This window comes from Camellia sinensis, chromosome 14 (assembly GCF_055761805.1).
Source record: "Camellia sinensis isolate YWXY chromosome 14, ASM5576180v1, whole genome shotgun sequence".
In the NCBI taxonomy this organism is placed as follows: Eukaryota; Viridiplantae; Streptophyta; class Magnoliopsida; order Ericales; family Theaceae; genus Camellia; species Camellia sinensis.
Window position 1 is genome coordinate 60,201,468 of NC_138974.1, and position 13,751 is coordinate 60,215,218.

Below are 13,751 nucleotides of genomic sequence, written 5' to 3' on the forward strand. Positions count from 1 at the left end.
CTTATGTCTAGTAATGTATCAAGATCCTGGCATTTAGACACAGCTCAATGAATGCTTTATTCTGCTATTATTTTGCTTCCATTCAGGCCCCAATATGAGTAAAAATTTAAATACCAAGGTTGAGGCCTAAGGCCAGGCTGGTCATGTCCAAACTTTTAGGGGCATGTTTGGGTCGTGATAAGATCACTTTTTCAGGTGGTACATATTCAAAACAATTTTCAAAAACATATATGAAATAAAATGTTCTAATTTTTGCAAATTAGTCTATACTTATGTGCGTCACATAGTAACAATAGCCTAATAATTGGAACTAGAGTATATAATGTAAATAAGAATCACATCATGATTAGTAGAGGCTGATCTTTGATTAGGCGAGTGGAGTGCTCAATTCATGACCTTTCTCTCTCGTACCTAAGTTCCCGAGCCGAGACACTTTGGTGATGACGGATAAGTGGCCTTTGGCACGAGACTCCGGTTTCCTAAATTTTCTAAAAATATTTAGGTGACAACTCTGTATCTGGTAAATTAGTCCATTTTTGCCATTTTGATTCAAAATCGATTTTCTAAAAGAATTGCCAGATTTGGACTTTTTTGTGTTTTTTTATTTCACATTGCATTTGTGAGATCAGATTCATAACCACAGGAGTCCGAACTAAAGGGCTATCATATCCGAAAGGAACACGAAAAGTCGAGCTATAGTTATGCAATTTATGAAGGAATTTCATGCTAATAGCAAATTGGTAAGTGGAGTGAATAGGTTTTTTACCCTGGTCCCAAAAAAAAATAACTCAGTTGGCTTGGCAAATTATAGGCCTATTAGTCTTGTGGATTCAATGTATAAGATTCTGGCTAAGGTTCTCTCTAATAGGCTAAAAATTGTTTTGCCTGAGATTATTAGTGAACTCAATCAGCCTTCATGAGTGGTAGAAATATCCTTGATGGTGCCTTGATTGCAAATGAAGCAGTGGAGTGGTGGAAAAAATTAAAAAAGAGGGGTTTGTTTATTGAGCTTGATTTTGAGAAGGCTTACGACTTAGTGAATTGGGAGTTTCTCTTTTCAATGTTGTCCAATTTTGGCTTTGGAATGAAGTGGATCTCATGGATTAAGGAGTGTGTCTCCATAGCTAAGTTATCTGTCCTCGTGAATGGCTCACCAACAAATGAGTTCCATCCCCAAAAAGGGCTTAGACAGGGTGATCCACTTTCTCGTTTCCTATTCAACATCGTGGCTGAAGGTCTTAATGTGCTTGTATCAAAAGCAGTGGAGTTGGAACTAGTTAAAGGTGTGAAAATAGGAGCAAATGAGGTGTTGGTGTCTCACCTTCAATTTGCTGATGACTCTATCTTTTTTTGTAAAGCTGATGGGGCTGAAATTAGTATTATTAAAAGGATCCTAAGGTGCTTGGAGCTTGTATCCGGCCTAAAAATCAATTACCATAAGATTGTGGTCTATGGGGTGCGCATTGAGGAAGTCATGTTGGCTGACTTTGCTAATATACTTAACTGTAAGACTCAAGCCTTGCTATTTAAGTATCTTGGGCTCCCTTTAGGGACCAAAGCAAGTAAGAGCAAACTTGGAAACTAGTCATCGATAAAGCAAAAACTATGCTGGCAGGTTGGAAAAGAAGACGTCTCTCCTTTGTAGGAAGGTTGACACTGATTAAGTCTGTGCTAGCTAGTTTGCCAGTGTATTACACTGCTGGAAATTAGGCTTTTAGCGGCGTTTAAAAAATGCCGCTATAGGTATCAAAAACGTCGCTAATTATTTTTGTGACATTTAGTACCAAACGCCGACGAGGCGGCCGTCGCTATAACATTATGGCGTTTTAAAAACGTCGCTGTATTAGTATAGGCGGAAACGCCGCCAAATGTCCTGCCCTAACAATACTGTGACGTCACTATGATTTTAGCGACGTCTTTAAAACGCCTTCATAGGTTTTTTTTAATTTTAAAAATTCCAACCGTTATAGTGGCATTTTAAAAACGCCGTCTTATATTTCTTTTTTCTTTCTTTTTTTTTTGGTTTTGAAATTGTGCTAATTTTATGTGATTGAACTAAAAGAACACCAATAATAAAACTAAATAACACTAATATGAAATAATAACTCCCATTCAAATAACAAATATAGCATTAATTCACTTTCGCATTCAATTTAATATAACATTAATTTTCCCACAAAATAACATATCCAAAAATTGAATTCACAATTTTCAATCAAAAAATTACTACCTTTATATACAAAGCCACAAAATAACATTACCCTCCTCTCTCTCTCACCACTCCCCCATTTAATATAAAAAATAAGAAGTGAACCAAAACACCCACTGTCAGATCCGAGGAAAAAAAGAAAAAATAAGAGAAATAAAAAACCAAAGGATTTTAACACAAAATCCTGAAAAAATTGCTGGCCCTTTGGCAACTAATTCAGAAGTTGTGGTTGGATCCGATGACAATTTGGTAAACAACTTCTTCACTTGCTCAACAAGGTCCTCATGGTTCACAGCTCCAGAAGCAACAATTACCTAGAATAGTAGCTCCAGGTAGAACACCCAATATTTAGGACTTCAAGAAAGTAAATTGACGGCATTGAATAATTGATAGATGAATGAAGGTGAAGCCAACATGTTAACAACTAAATAGAACTAGCAATAAATTATGAACAGACAAAATGCTCATAACTTTATGACACCACCTACCATTCTGGATGTGTGTGTGTCGATATATACTTTTGAAGATGATCTTTGGTGATTGTCCTGACATTTTGTCCTGACATTTAAAGTCAGTCATGTCAAGGTGCTATAAACTGTACCAAGTGAACTCACTATTATCTATTAAATTAACATCATCTCTGGAATACTGTTTTTTTTTCCTTCAAAACAAGAGATTGGTGATTTGGAGGCTGGAACCTCTGATCTTCTGAAGATTCATATGAAATCATTAATCAAGGAAAATAAGAGGCTTAATTCGCCTTGTGAGCTCCACAATCATGCCATACATATTTGAATGAAAGCAGTGTAAACACGTGTAGGGAAGAGAAGTACCCAGCCAACAATGTTGAAGCCCTTCTCAATAAATGCTGCATCAGTGGGTCGCTTTCCACTCACTACTTCAAGAACCAGAACCCCAAAACTATAAACATCAGTCTTTTCTGTTGCTCTACCGCTTTGCATTTATTCTGCCAGTGAAGTAATACACTCAATTTAGAATAGACTACTTTGAATGCTTATACCAAAATCACAGTAGCTATACTACAGCGTTACAAAATAGAAAAAACTTGGGCCTGTGCTCCACATGCCTGCTGCTTCTCAAGTTCAATTGAAAGTCAAAAACTGAAACAGCAGATTTTATCATATGGGGTAACATTGTTCAATATCTTAAACCCAGAAGGCACCCACATTATTCTTTTCTTTCTCAAAATCGTAACTAATGCATCTTCCTGACAACTTTGATGCAGACCATTAAAAAAAAAGTGAATTTAAAGAAGCAGCAAAATTTGAAAATTTATTGATATCAAGTCAGGATATCCAGTTAGGACCTCGTATGGTTGAATTTTGGTTTTATTTGAGTCCTATTTTATCCTCATGTCATCTAGTTTGCTTTCCCAATTTTATTATGTAATTAGGCAGGGTAACCTCAAACCCACCTATCAGACTGCCCCACATCAGTCTTAGTGAAACCAACATCAAGAGTAGTATTCCCCACTAACAATCTCAATAATAAAGTTTTGAGCATTTGAGTGTCAGCTGTAATTTAAAATGCCTTACCTGGAGCCAGATACCCAAATGTTCCAGCTACAATAGTCGTAATGTGAGATTCCTCATCTTCTAATAATTTGTCTAATCCAAAGTCAGATACTCGAGCCTCAAAATTCCCATCAAGCAAAATGTTACTTGACTTTATGTCACGATATATAATTCGTGGGGAACAATCATGGTGCAAGTATGCCAGCCCTTTTGCAGCTCCCATGATGATATTTAGCCGTGTATCCCAGTCCAACTGCTCAGATCTCTCTGCACATACCAGCAGAACAAAACAATGTTTTCCATATATTCAAGCAGCAAATTTATAGACTGCAGTGGGCAATATTGTGAAGAGAAAGGCCATAGGTGGTGAAAGTTGCGCATCTCAAAATCAAAATATATCATGCATTCCACTAGGCATCACATGAATTAAACAGCATCAAATGAATCCATAACAATTTTTTGGCCAATCTGGTATCCAAATAAAATTGAAAGCTTCGGATTTTTGTAATATCATTTGTTGGCATATCTGGAATATTGTAAGATATCTGCTGATACATCATGATAACTTGTTAAAGGTATCAAATAATTGAACATCTTCATTCAGAGCTACAGAAAATGAATTATAATATAATTGTTAACACGGAATAAAGAAGTTCCATTCAAATCCATCTAGAGAACCACCTGATGAGATGAGCACAAAACATTTTTACCACACCTTTCTTATGATGAGATGGGTAGGATTTCCAGCCCAACACAGTCAAACCAAGTCAAGCTGTCAAAAGGAGTCTACTCAATTTTTAGTCAAAGAGAGGCATTAGAAGCAAGCTTCAGAGAATTTAATTTGATCTTTTATAGAAAAGTAACAGTGTAACACCAAATTAGCTTGGCTTCCACCATGTTTTATTTACGGTATCAGCAATATTTTTGCTTTTCTATTTCATCGTTAGACTAGGTAGTTGGTCTAGACATATCTATTGACACAAGTAATCCATTAGGCAAGCAACTCAAGCCAAACTTTGTTTTCTGTTATCAAAAGAAAAGTACAAAGTCAATCATATTGAGCATCTCCAATGCTATTTAGTCCTGTGGGAAACACAATTTTGTATATTCTGCAAGGTGCACCATCCTAATTAATTGTTAGCTCAAGATAAACAAGGCACCAAAACCTTTGGTTGCTAGAAAGGATATGGAACAAATAAGAACAAGCCACAAAGGGCATAATTTTCACTAGTTAACTAGGTAAACATAAATCACAAGTGAACTGCAAAGACAAGTTGACATATTCTTCAGTCATGCACAGAGCAGTATGAATGAAGAGAAGATATAGATGATCGTGACAGATTAGTGTTACCTGCATCCAGGCTTGTCAGTTTCCCATTATTAGTAAATTGAAAAGTGTCACCATTCCATTTGGGTAGTCATTGAAATTGAAAAGTAGGTAGCTTCCTTTGTCAAGAAAACTGAGTCACAAAACTAAAATTTAACTCATAGACAACACCTTAGAAAGTGCAATGAACAGGAAAATAACAATGTCAGCTCTTGGAGATGTAGGTCTTTGGTAAATGTAGGTAAATCATTAATATTTTATCAAAAACAACTATGGATTGAATAACGCATGTCCCATAAGGTGTATTAAAATACTCTTAACTTAATGGCATAGGATACTCATTATCAAAAAGATCTGTTCCTTCTAATTTGGGGTTCCCAGCATTGACTAGACCACCAAATATCTGCAAGCAAAAGAAGACACATGAAAGACTAATTATGTTAAATTTTATACCGCAGACAAAGACAATCAGTCAACTAAAAAGAAATAAAATTGAAGACCACATGAAAGCTTTTGACATGACTTGGAATTCAAATTAGGTGAATAAGGAGTTCTATGTTTTGTTCTGAAAGTGAAAGATGTCAGAAATGTTAAGCATAACTAAGCAGAAATTTAGGACGACAAAGGCCACATGAAAAACTGTCTCTACACACAAAAGCCAAGAGAACAAAATGGAAGCAGGTGAAGATAGAACTTGTTTTACCTGTAAACTAAGAGAGCAATAGATGCATAGAATGCAAAATATGATGCCCATAAATGGCATCAAACTTGGTATGAAGGTAAAAAACGTGGCAACAAAGGCACGGTACCGCTGGACTTGCATCAAGAGCCTAATTAATCGTAACATTCTAGCAAGAAGAAGATAACGGATCCTGTAATTGAGGAGAGCCAATTAAATATATATCATGGAATTTAAAGAAATGATTGTGAGGCTAATCACTCTAGGCAACAGCTAGTACTAAACAAACTATTTTCCAGGCATGAGTATGAATCAAGAAATAGAACTATATGATATGCCGTGGCTATTTTTCACGACATACCTCGGGTTTTCAATAAGGTTCATGCAAGTGGCTCAACCGCGTGTCCGACGCGTGTCCGTGTCCGACACGTGTCTGACACTAATACGTAGCCTCCGGGGAGGTGTCCGTGCTTCTTAGTGTGCACCAAAAGCTACAAATTTGTGTAGGTCATGTTGCCAAAATGCAATGGTGCTCCAATCATTCATTTATTGTAATGACAAATGATGAAAACATTACACAAATATGTGCCTAGTTTTACAAGCTTAGAAACCATAAAATAAATGCAGTAGAAAAAATTAAATAGAAGGGATGAAATATATCTCTTTGTAATAGAAGAAAATAGATGAATAGGTAACATTTTCATATTAACCGAATATCTGAAGTTATAAAAGCAATGATAAAGATAAAAATTCAGAAAAGTGTAACACTTGTTAGCATACAAAAGCAACTTGAGGTTAAATCCTCAAATCTTGGGCCTCCAAGTTTAACAGAGGTCATGTAACGATTTTAGTAAAGAAAAATTAATAACATTTGTAGCAGAAAGTCCAAGCCATCTAGCAAATCTAACAATTAAATTCAGATATTTGATTGGGAAAGTTCATGGTCACGATGAACTTTTGACTCTGTTCTAGTTATTGCTGTCAATGACCAGAAGTTCAATAACCAATTTAGTCTTCTCTATACTCAGAAATGCTGCTCAACTCAACTATCCCAATTTTTTGGTAATGCTTTTATATGCTCGGGCAATCAATATATCTATCAACGATTCAACATTTCATTTTTTTTGCGCATTAAAGCAACCATTTTTTACATCTGTTAATGAGGAACAAACATACTTTCTTATTTAATTTTCTTTCAATTTACAACAATTTCTTACATTAATTATATAAATTCAGCAAAAGGGTAGTGTACAAACCGGAATTTTAGCTGCAATGGGGCAGTTTTTATAGGAATTTTCACAGCAAACATTTGTGACATCCTTAAGCACTGCCCTCCTCTTATGCTGAGCAGGTGCATTCATCTCATCTAAAGCTGCTCTTTTTGAACTTGTCCGTAAAACTTGCTTTTGACCTTGCTGCTTCAGTGCTTCTGAATGTGGAATCCCTCCAAATGCATGACAAGCAGCAGCTCGAGCTCGTGTCATTCTAACAGTAGGCTCCCCAACATTAGCAATAGCAAGATTTTCTTCCTTCATGTTTACTGGCCTTAGAGAAGAGCAAGGCAAGGGTTTCTAAATTCAGATAAGACTCATGAAACCTGCAACAAAATGCATATCGGGACAAAGTGAAATAAAGGACAAGCTGCTGAAGTGAGAAGGGGCTCCAGAATAGGGAACTCACAGGCTGCTAAAGAAATATCGTAAGCGAGTAAAAGTACAAAATAAAGCATAACAACCTAGAGCATCTAATTTTCCAGATAATCAAAGTAATGTTTGTCTTTAAAGACATCAAAACAGATGCACAACCATGTACAACTGGTGTATAAAAAGCTACACACTGCTAGGGAGGTAAAGAAATGGTTCCAGAAAAGACTCTGAATCTAATAGAATGAAATAAAAGGTAAATATCTTAAATTCAAAAATCAAGAGTGAAATAAAGCCATTAGAATCCAGTGCTGGAAAATATTGTTTTCAGCTCCTGAAACTGCTAAACATTGTAATTTGATGATTCTAAATGAAAATGATGATCTCCAATCAGTGATTTGCATAAAACACTGATATTTTCTACTTTGGATCTCCAGGTGTGGTGGAGTTCCATCTAGCAGCTACCTACGTATCCACAAACCAAATGCAAAGACAGAGACAAAATTCAATATATTCAAATAATAGATGGAATGGCTTTTTAGCTTAAAAAAATAAAATACTTTGGAGCAAAACTTGCAATTATAGGAATCACTTCAAGTTCATTATAGGAATCACTTGACGAATACACCATTCAGCCACTTTTTTGACATTGTGGCATGTTTCTATCCCTTATTGCCTACCTAAGATTCTAAGAAGCATGAACACAGACAAGTGATATGACACGAACATGCCAATACAACAATTTTCAAAAAATATAGGACATGACACATGAAGGACACACATAAAATATATAATTTTGTATATATTTATTATATGCTATATATATGAATATATCATTCAAAGATAATTTTAAAAAAAAAATGCGAGAGACGTGTCCAAGTAATCGTTGCACATGAAACATGACAATAACTTACCAACCAACCAGCAATCCCAGGAAGTTCTGTAACATGAGTGAAAATAGGTTTCACTGTCATCTGAAAATATGCTATATATATGACTATATCTTCTATTTTTCTTCATGAATGAAGTCTTAAAAGGGCTATGATGCAGCATCACAACTTGCTACAAATTTCTCATCATCAAACAAATCTATTAGTTGAAGACAAGCACTCTAATAAAACATCAAAGGGCTGAAATAATCAAATTTAATAAACTATTAAGTGAAACCCTCACTTCAGTGAATTCCAATCCGTTGTTTTAAGCAAACATAGCTAGTTTTTGAACTTGGTCGTGCTCATTTGATACATAATTCAACATATAATCCATATGAATATATAAAAGGTTACAGAGTTTCTTATTGAGATCTATTTTTAAAAAAAATTGTCAATCTATTCATATATATGTATGTATGTATTTTGTGTTCAATTTTAACATCTACAATACACATATAGATCTTCAATCGAAACCTACCATACTTGAATCGAATCAATAGATCTTCAATCTGATCTAAGAATGATAAAGTAGATGAAACCTAGCATACTTGAATCAAATGATTCCGTCAGTAAGAAGATAGAGATGAGACTGATCAACACTTACTATGAAGAAGAGCTGCGAACGCGAACGGGGTAATACTTGAATCGATCTATGAATACTTGAATCGATCTGCAAATACGAAGGGGTTCAGCTACGGTTCTACAAATATGAAGGGTTGTGTTGGCTATACATTTTGTACTAAGCCAGTGACAATTTGACACGTGACAAAGTGAGGGTAATATGGGGAGACCAGGTAGGTCTTCGATCCTGATCATACACGTGGCAATTAATATTGGTTGTGATAAGATCTGAGTAGTAGCGGATCAACAAAGAGACGTACAGTGACGTGGCTTCAACGGTTGTTCACATTCAAATTCGAATATAAGGGGGAAGCCTAACTGCAAGTGAAGGCGTAGTGGAGCTACTTATAAGGTAGCATGATCAGCAATTACGGAGGAGCAGTTCGACGGTTTGAAGTACGATTCGATGGTTATCTTCGGAAAGTATAAATAGCAGGAAGGACCTTAGAGAAGGAACGAAGAAAAATCTAGAGAATCACTTTACATATTCCAGTGTTATTTCCTGTCCTTTATATTCCTGTATTTTAAGTTTCTGCGCTGCACTTCATTTGTAGGAGTAGTTGTCGAGTATATTGCCGCTGTAATTCTCTACGGAACTGAGATCATTGTAAGTTTTTCATACTAATGAAATACTCCAGTTTAGTTAACTGTTCTTATGTTCAAATTTTCTGAAGTTAAATTACCAGTAAGCCACCAGTAAAAGTCCTCTTTCTTGAGGCCGAAAGAACCATAACACAATCGTCTGAATAATTGTTTGGCAATTACAATTCTGTAAGGACTGATTGATCCTTGCTGGCACGCTCATAATTACGAAAGTAACCTTCGAAAGCCAAAAAAGCCAACATATATTTTTGGCACGCCCGGTGGGACCTTTTAAAAAAATGGCTAGACGTAGGAGACAAGGAGAAAATGAACGTTTGGAAGAAGGCGTGGAAGGAGAAGTGGAGACATCCAATCCAGAGGATAATGTGATAACACATCCTGTGGAAACTCCTATCCTATCGGAACCCATGGTCGAACAGACCAGTATCTCAGAGCAAATACCATTTGTTCGTAATAGTGGACGAGACCAAGGAATTGGACCATCCAGTGTCCCATCTACTCAGCCAGTCAATCCGTGGGGCGGCTTGGTAGACGCCAATTAATAAACACAATGGAAAGGTGGGCAGTATCCTTTTTGGATCGAATGAATAACCATCAACCAACGAATGTAAGACACATAGAGGAGGTGAATGTCCCTCAGCAAAGATTGGCTAGAGACAAACAGCCTATGCAAGCTAATGGACATTCTAATGGTCAAACTAGTAATCAGATTCATGAAAGATTACCACCTCAGTCTTGGTACGAACCCATTTCGAAGCCTGTAGCAGGCCAGAATGCCTCAATATTCAACAGTGAAGCCATGCAGATTGGTGGATCTGGCCCGGTACAAGAAAATGGCATAAGAATGACTCCAAATCCCACATTCGAAGCCATACCTGGCACCAGGGGGTACAATAATCCCGTATTCGAATTTATACCCGGGGGGTTGGAAGGTTTTCCTACAAGTGGAAGGGATACAATACCTGTTCCAGCACCTTTCGTGGGTCCTTTCACAGGACAGGCTCAAAGAGGTTACCTACACCCCCAACAGCACCCTCTACCACAGGGACAGCCAGTCCCAAATGTACCACCTTATGGACCAAGAGGACCACAAGCACAAGGTTGTCCACCAAATCCTGTGTTTGTTCCCCCAATGGTGGTTCAGCAGGCGCAAAATATGGTCCCTAGGGACCAGATCACTGAGATAGTTAGGGAGTTGTGTGGACCAATGGCTCGGGGGGTCCAGACCCCTGTGTATAGAAAACCATACCCAGAATAGGTCGATAGGGTACATGAATATCCAAGAGGTTTCAGAATACCAGATTTTGTCCTCTTTCATGGGAACGGAAACCAATCCACAGTAGAACATATTGCTAGGTTTGCCGCTCAATGTGGTGAATTTACCAATCATGACTATATAAAGTTGAGACTATTCCCAAATTCTCTAACCGGAGGAGCATTTGTATGGTATATTAACCTTCCACCTGGCTCCATCCAGACTTGGCAGCAAATGGAAGAGGCATTTCATGCCCAATTTTTCCAATCAGAGCCAGAAGTTTCCATGGCAGACTTGGCCAGATTAAGTCAAAGGCCTGAAGAGAAGGCTACTCAATTTATTTCCAGATTTAAGAGGGCTCGAAATAAATGTAGAGTAATCTTGCCAGAAACTGAATTTGTAAGATTGGCCCAAAATGGCCTAGAGTTCAGGCTTCGAAAGAAGTTTGATTCAACAGAGTTTAGAGATTTAGTGGAACTGACTTATAAAGTATCTAGATATGAAGCATTACTAGAAGAGGAACAGGATCGAAATAATGCATCATATAGGACATACTACAAAGATCCTAATTATGAGATTGATGCAGCAGAGATTGTGGGAAAAGAGCCTATGATCTGTGAAGCATTAATCCATAAAGATACAACAATTGACCAGCAGTTTAAAAAGAAAGATCTCCACAGGAAATATTCTTTTGATTTAACTAAGGCAGATGACATTTTTGATCATTTGCTTGCGGCCAACTTCCTTAAGTTACCAAAGGGTGTTAAAATTCCATCTCTTGATGAACTTAAAGGAAAAATATATTGCAAATGGCACAATTCTTGGTCTCACTCGACTAAAAACTGTGTTGTTTTTCGAGACAGGATCCAAGAACAAATTCGAAAGGGGAGTCTGAAGTTCCCAGCCAAAGCTGAAAAAGCCATGGGGATCGATAGCAATCCATTCCCAGAAATTGGAGAGGTGGCAGCCAATGTCATTATGTCAGACTTTCAGAACTTGTCTCTGAAAGAATTGGAGGAAGTCAATGTACAGATGCATGTGGCCAACCAGACAGCAACTAAAAAAGACCTTAGAAGTCCACCAGCCATGGGACGAGAGTTCCCACATCAGAAGGAAGACTCTGATGAAGAAGCACTGGATGATGACTCCCTAGTGTAGACACCCCATTTTTGACCAACCTTAAGACTCAGACGTCACCGATTGAGCGCTTGGTGATATTGCATAATGTGCTCGTTCAGAAGTCTCAGAGTCGCGGCCGTGAGCCCTGCCTCCGGACTTCCGAACCCTTTTCTGTGCCTTGTCTCGGTTTGCGAACCAGACTCGGTTTTCTCTGTTTCTTTTTCCGAGGGAAGGGAGAGGTCCCGTAGACCATCTCTTAATGTCCATAGGCTACATTTGGTGGCCGTAGGCCATTTTGCCCATTTCGGAGTCCGGTTCCCGGTTTTCGGAGCCATCAGGCCGTGTGCCTCTGTTCGGGACCGCTTAACCATCTCCTATTGCTCTGATTTTTGGCATACATCTTATTTCATCCCTTTTGAGGGACACTGGGGGCTAAGAAACCCACTTCGAGGTCGAATACCATTTTCGGTGCTTAACAGCCCATTTTCGGGACCCCGAACTGCGTGTTTTGGCCCCGGAACATTCGTTTTGCAACGGTTTTCGTTCATTTTTGGCAGGTACCTCTGTTTTATCACAAGGAAGGTCACTGAAGGGTGAGAGGCCAGCAATTGTTGCAGCAACCAGTTATCTCTCTTCCGGAGCCTCCCGGCGCCCGTTTTTCGCACTTCCGGGCTAATGTTGAATACCTTGGAGCTAGTGTTGCCAACTTTCAACCACATATTTGTGATCTACACACCTGAGAGGCCCCTAAAAGTTGGTGGCCGGCCATTAAGGTCACCTGACCCTTTTGACCCCTTTCTTCCGGGCTAATGTTGAACCCCTTGGACCTTTTTTCTCGAACTTTCAACCACATATCTGTGATGTACACACATGAGAGGCCCCTAAAAGTTCATGGCCGGCCAGTAAGTCAACTTGACCCTTTTGACCCCCTCTTTCTGAGCCATTGTTGAACCCCTTGGGCCCACTTTCTTGGAATTTCAACTACATGGTTGTGTTGTACACACATAGGGGTACCTCTCCAATAGCTGGCCGGCCAGAAAATCACCTTGACCCTTTTGACCCCTAGCCGGCCGGCTAGGGGGTGTGGCCGGCCGGCCACCTCCAGCAAAAGTGTGAGGCCGGCCTGCTTCCTTGCACTGTGTACTTTACAGCTGTGGGGCAATATCCCCCAGATATTTCCTGTATCCGGGGGATATTTTGTGGGGGAGTTTTACCCTCCTTTTCCCCCACCTTTACACCCCCTTTTTGATCCTTATAACCAGCTGGTGGTCTTCTCTTTTGGGGTTAGAAAATTTACTCTTCAAGCTTCCATAGCCAACTCCATCTTCTTCCTTCTCAATTCTTCAAAAAACCCTAACTCCCTAATCATCATTCCTTCTACACCACCAAGCTCTACCACCACCATCTCATTTCCAGCAACAAGGAAGGATTCTTGAAGGCTAGAGAAGCTGCAAATCCATCCAAAAAGCAACAAAAGTTTGAATCTTCAAGGGTAAGTAACACTTTTAACCTTTTGAGCCCCTCTTCAACATTGGAGAAGGGCTCAACATTGTTTGGTGTTTCCATGTGTCACTTGTAGTTATATCCCTTATTTGGCCCCATTTTTGCATAAATTGATAGCCCTCTTTGCTTCTGTTTTTGGCTCTTGGTCCGAACTGAAAGTGGTCTTATTTTGGCCTATACTTCATGTTTCATTCACACTTTTTTTCTGTTTGGTGATTATTTTATATACTTCATGTTATAGCGCCTTTCGAGCCTTGTTTTGCATCACATTTTTAGCATGTTTTTATACTGATTTGAGGTCTGCCATATACTGTAAATGTTCATA

At 38.4% G+C, this 13,751-nt stretch overlaps 1 long non-coding RNA gene across 2 annotated transcripts; it reads right to left on the reverse strand.

Moving 5' to 3' along the window:
• Positions 1-2,151: 2,151 nt before the first annotated feature.
• LOC114307053 (uncharacterized) lies at positions 2,152-6,139 on the reverse strand. Of its 2 annotated transcripts, none has more exons than XR_014350491.1 (7): positions 5,775-6,139; positions 5,410-5,474; positions 5,096-5,186; positions 3,766-4,011; positions 3,043-3,176; positions 2,698-2,754; positions 2,152-2,523 (listed from the first exon to the last, which is right to left on the reverse strand). It is a non-coding gene; the product is annotated as an uncharacterized LOC114307053 (long non-coding RNA). The 2 variants fall into 2 exon arrangements; XR_014350490.1 differs by having other exon boundaries at positions 2,698-2,767.
• Between the last annotated feature and the right edge of the window lie 7,612 nt (positions 6,140-13,751).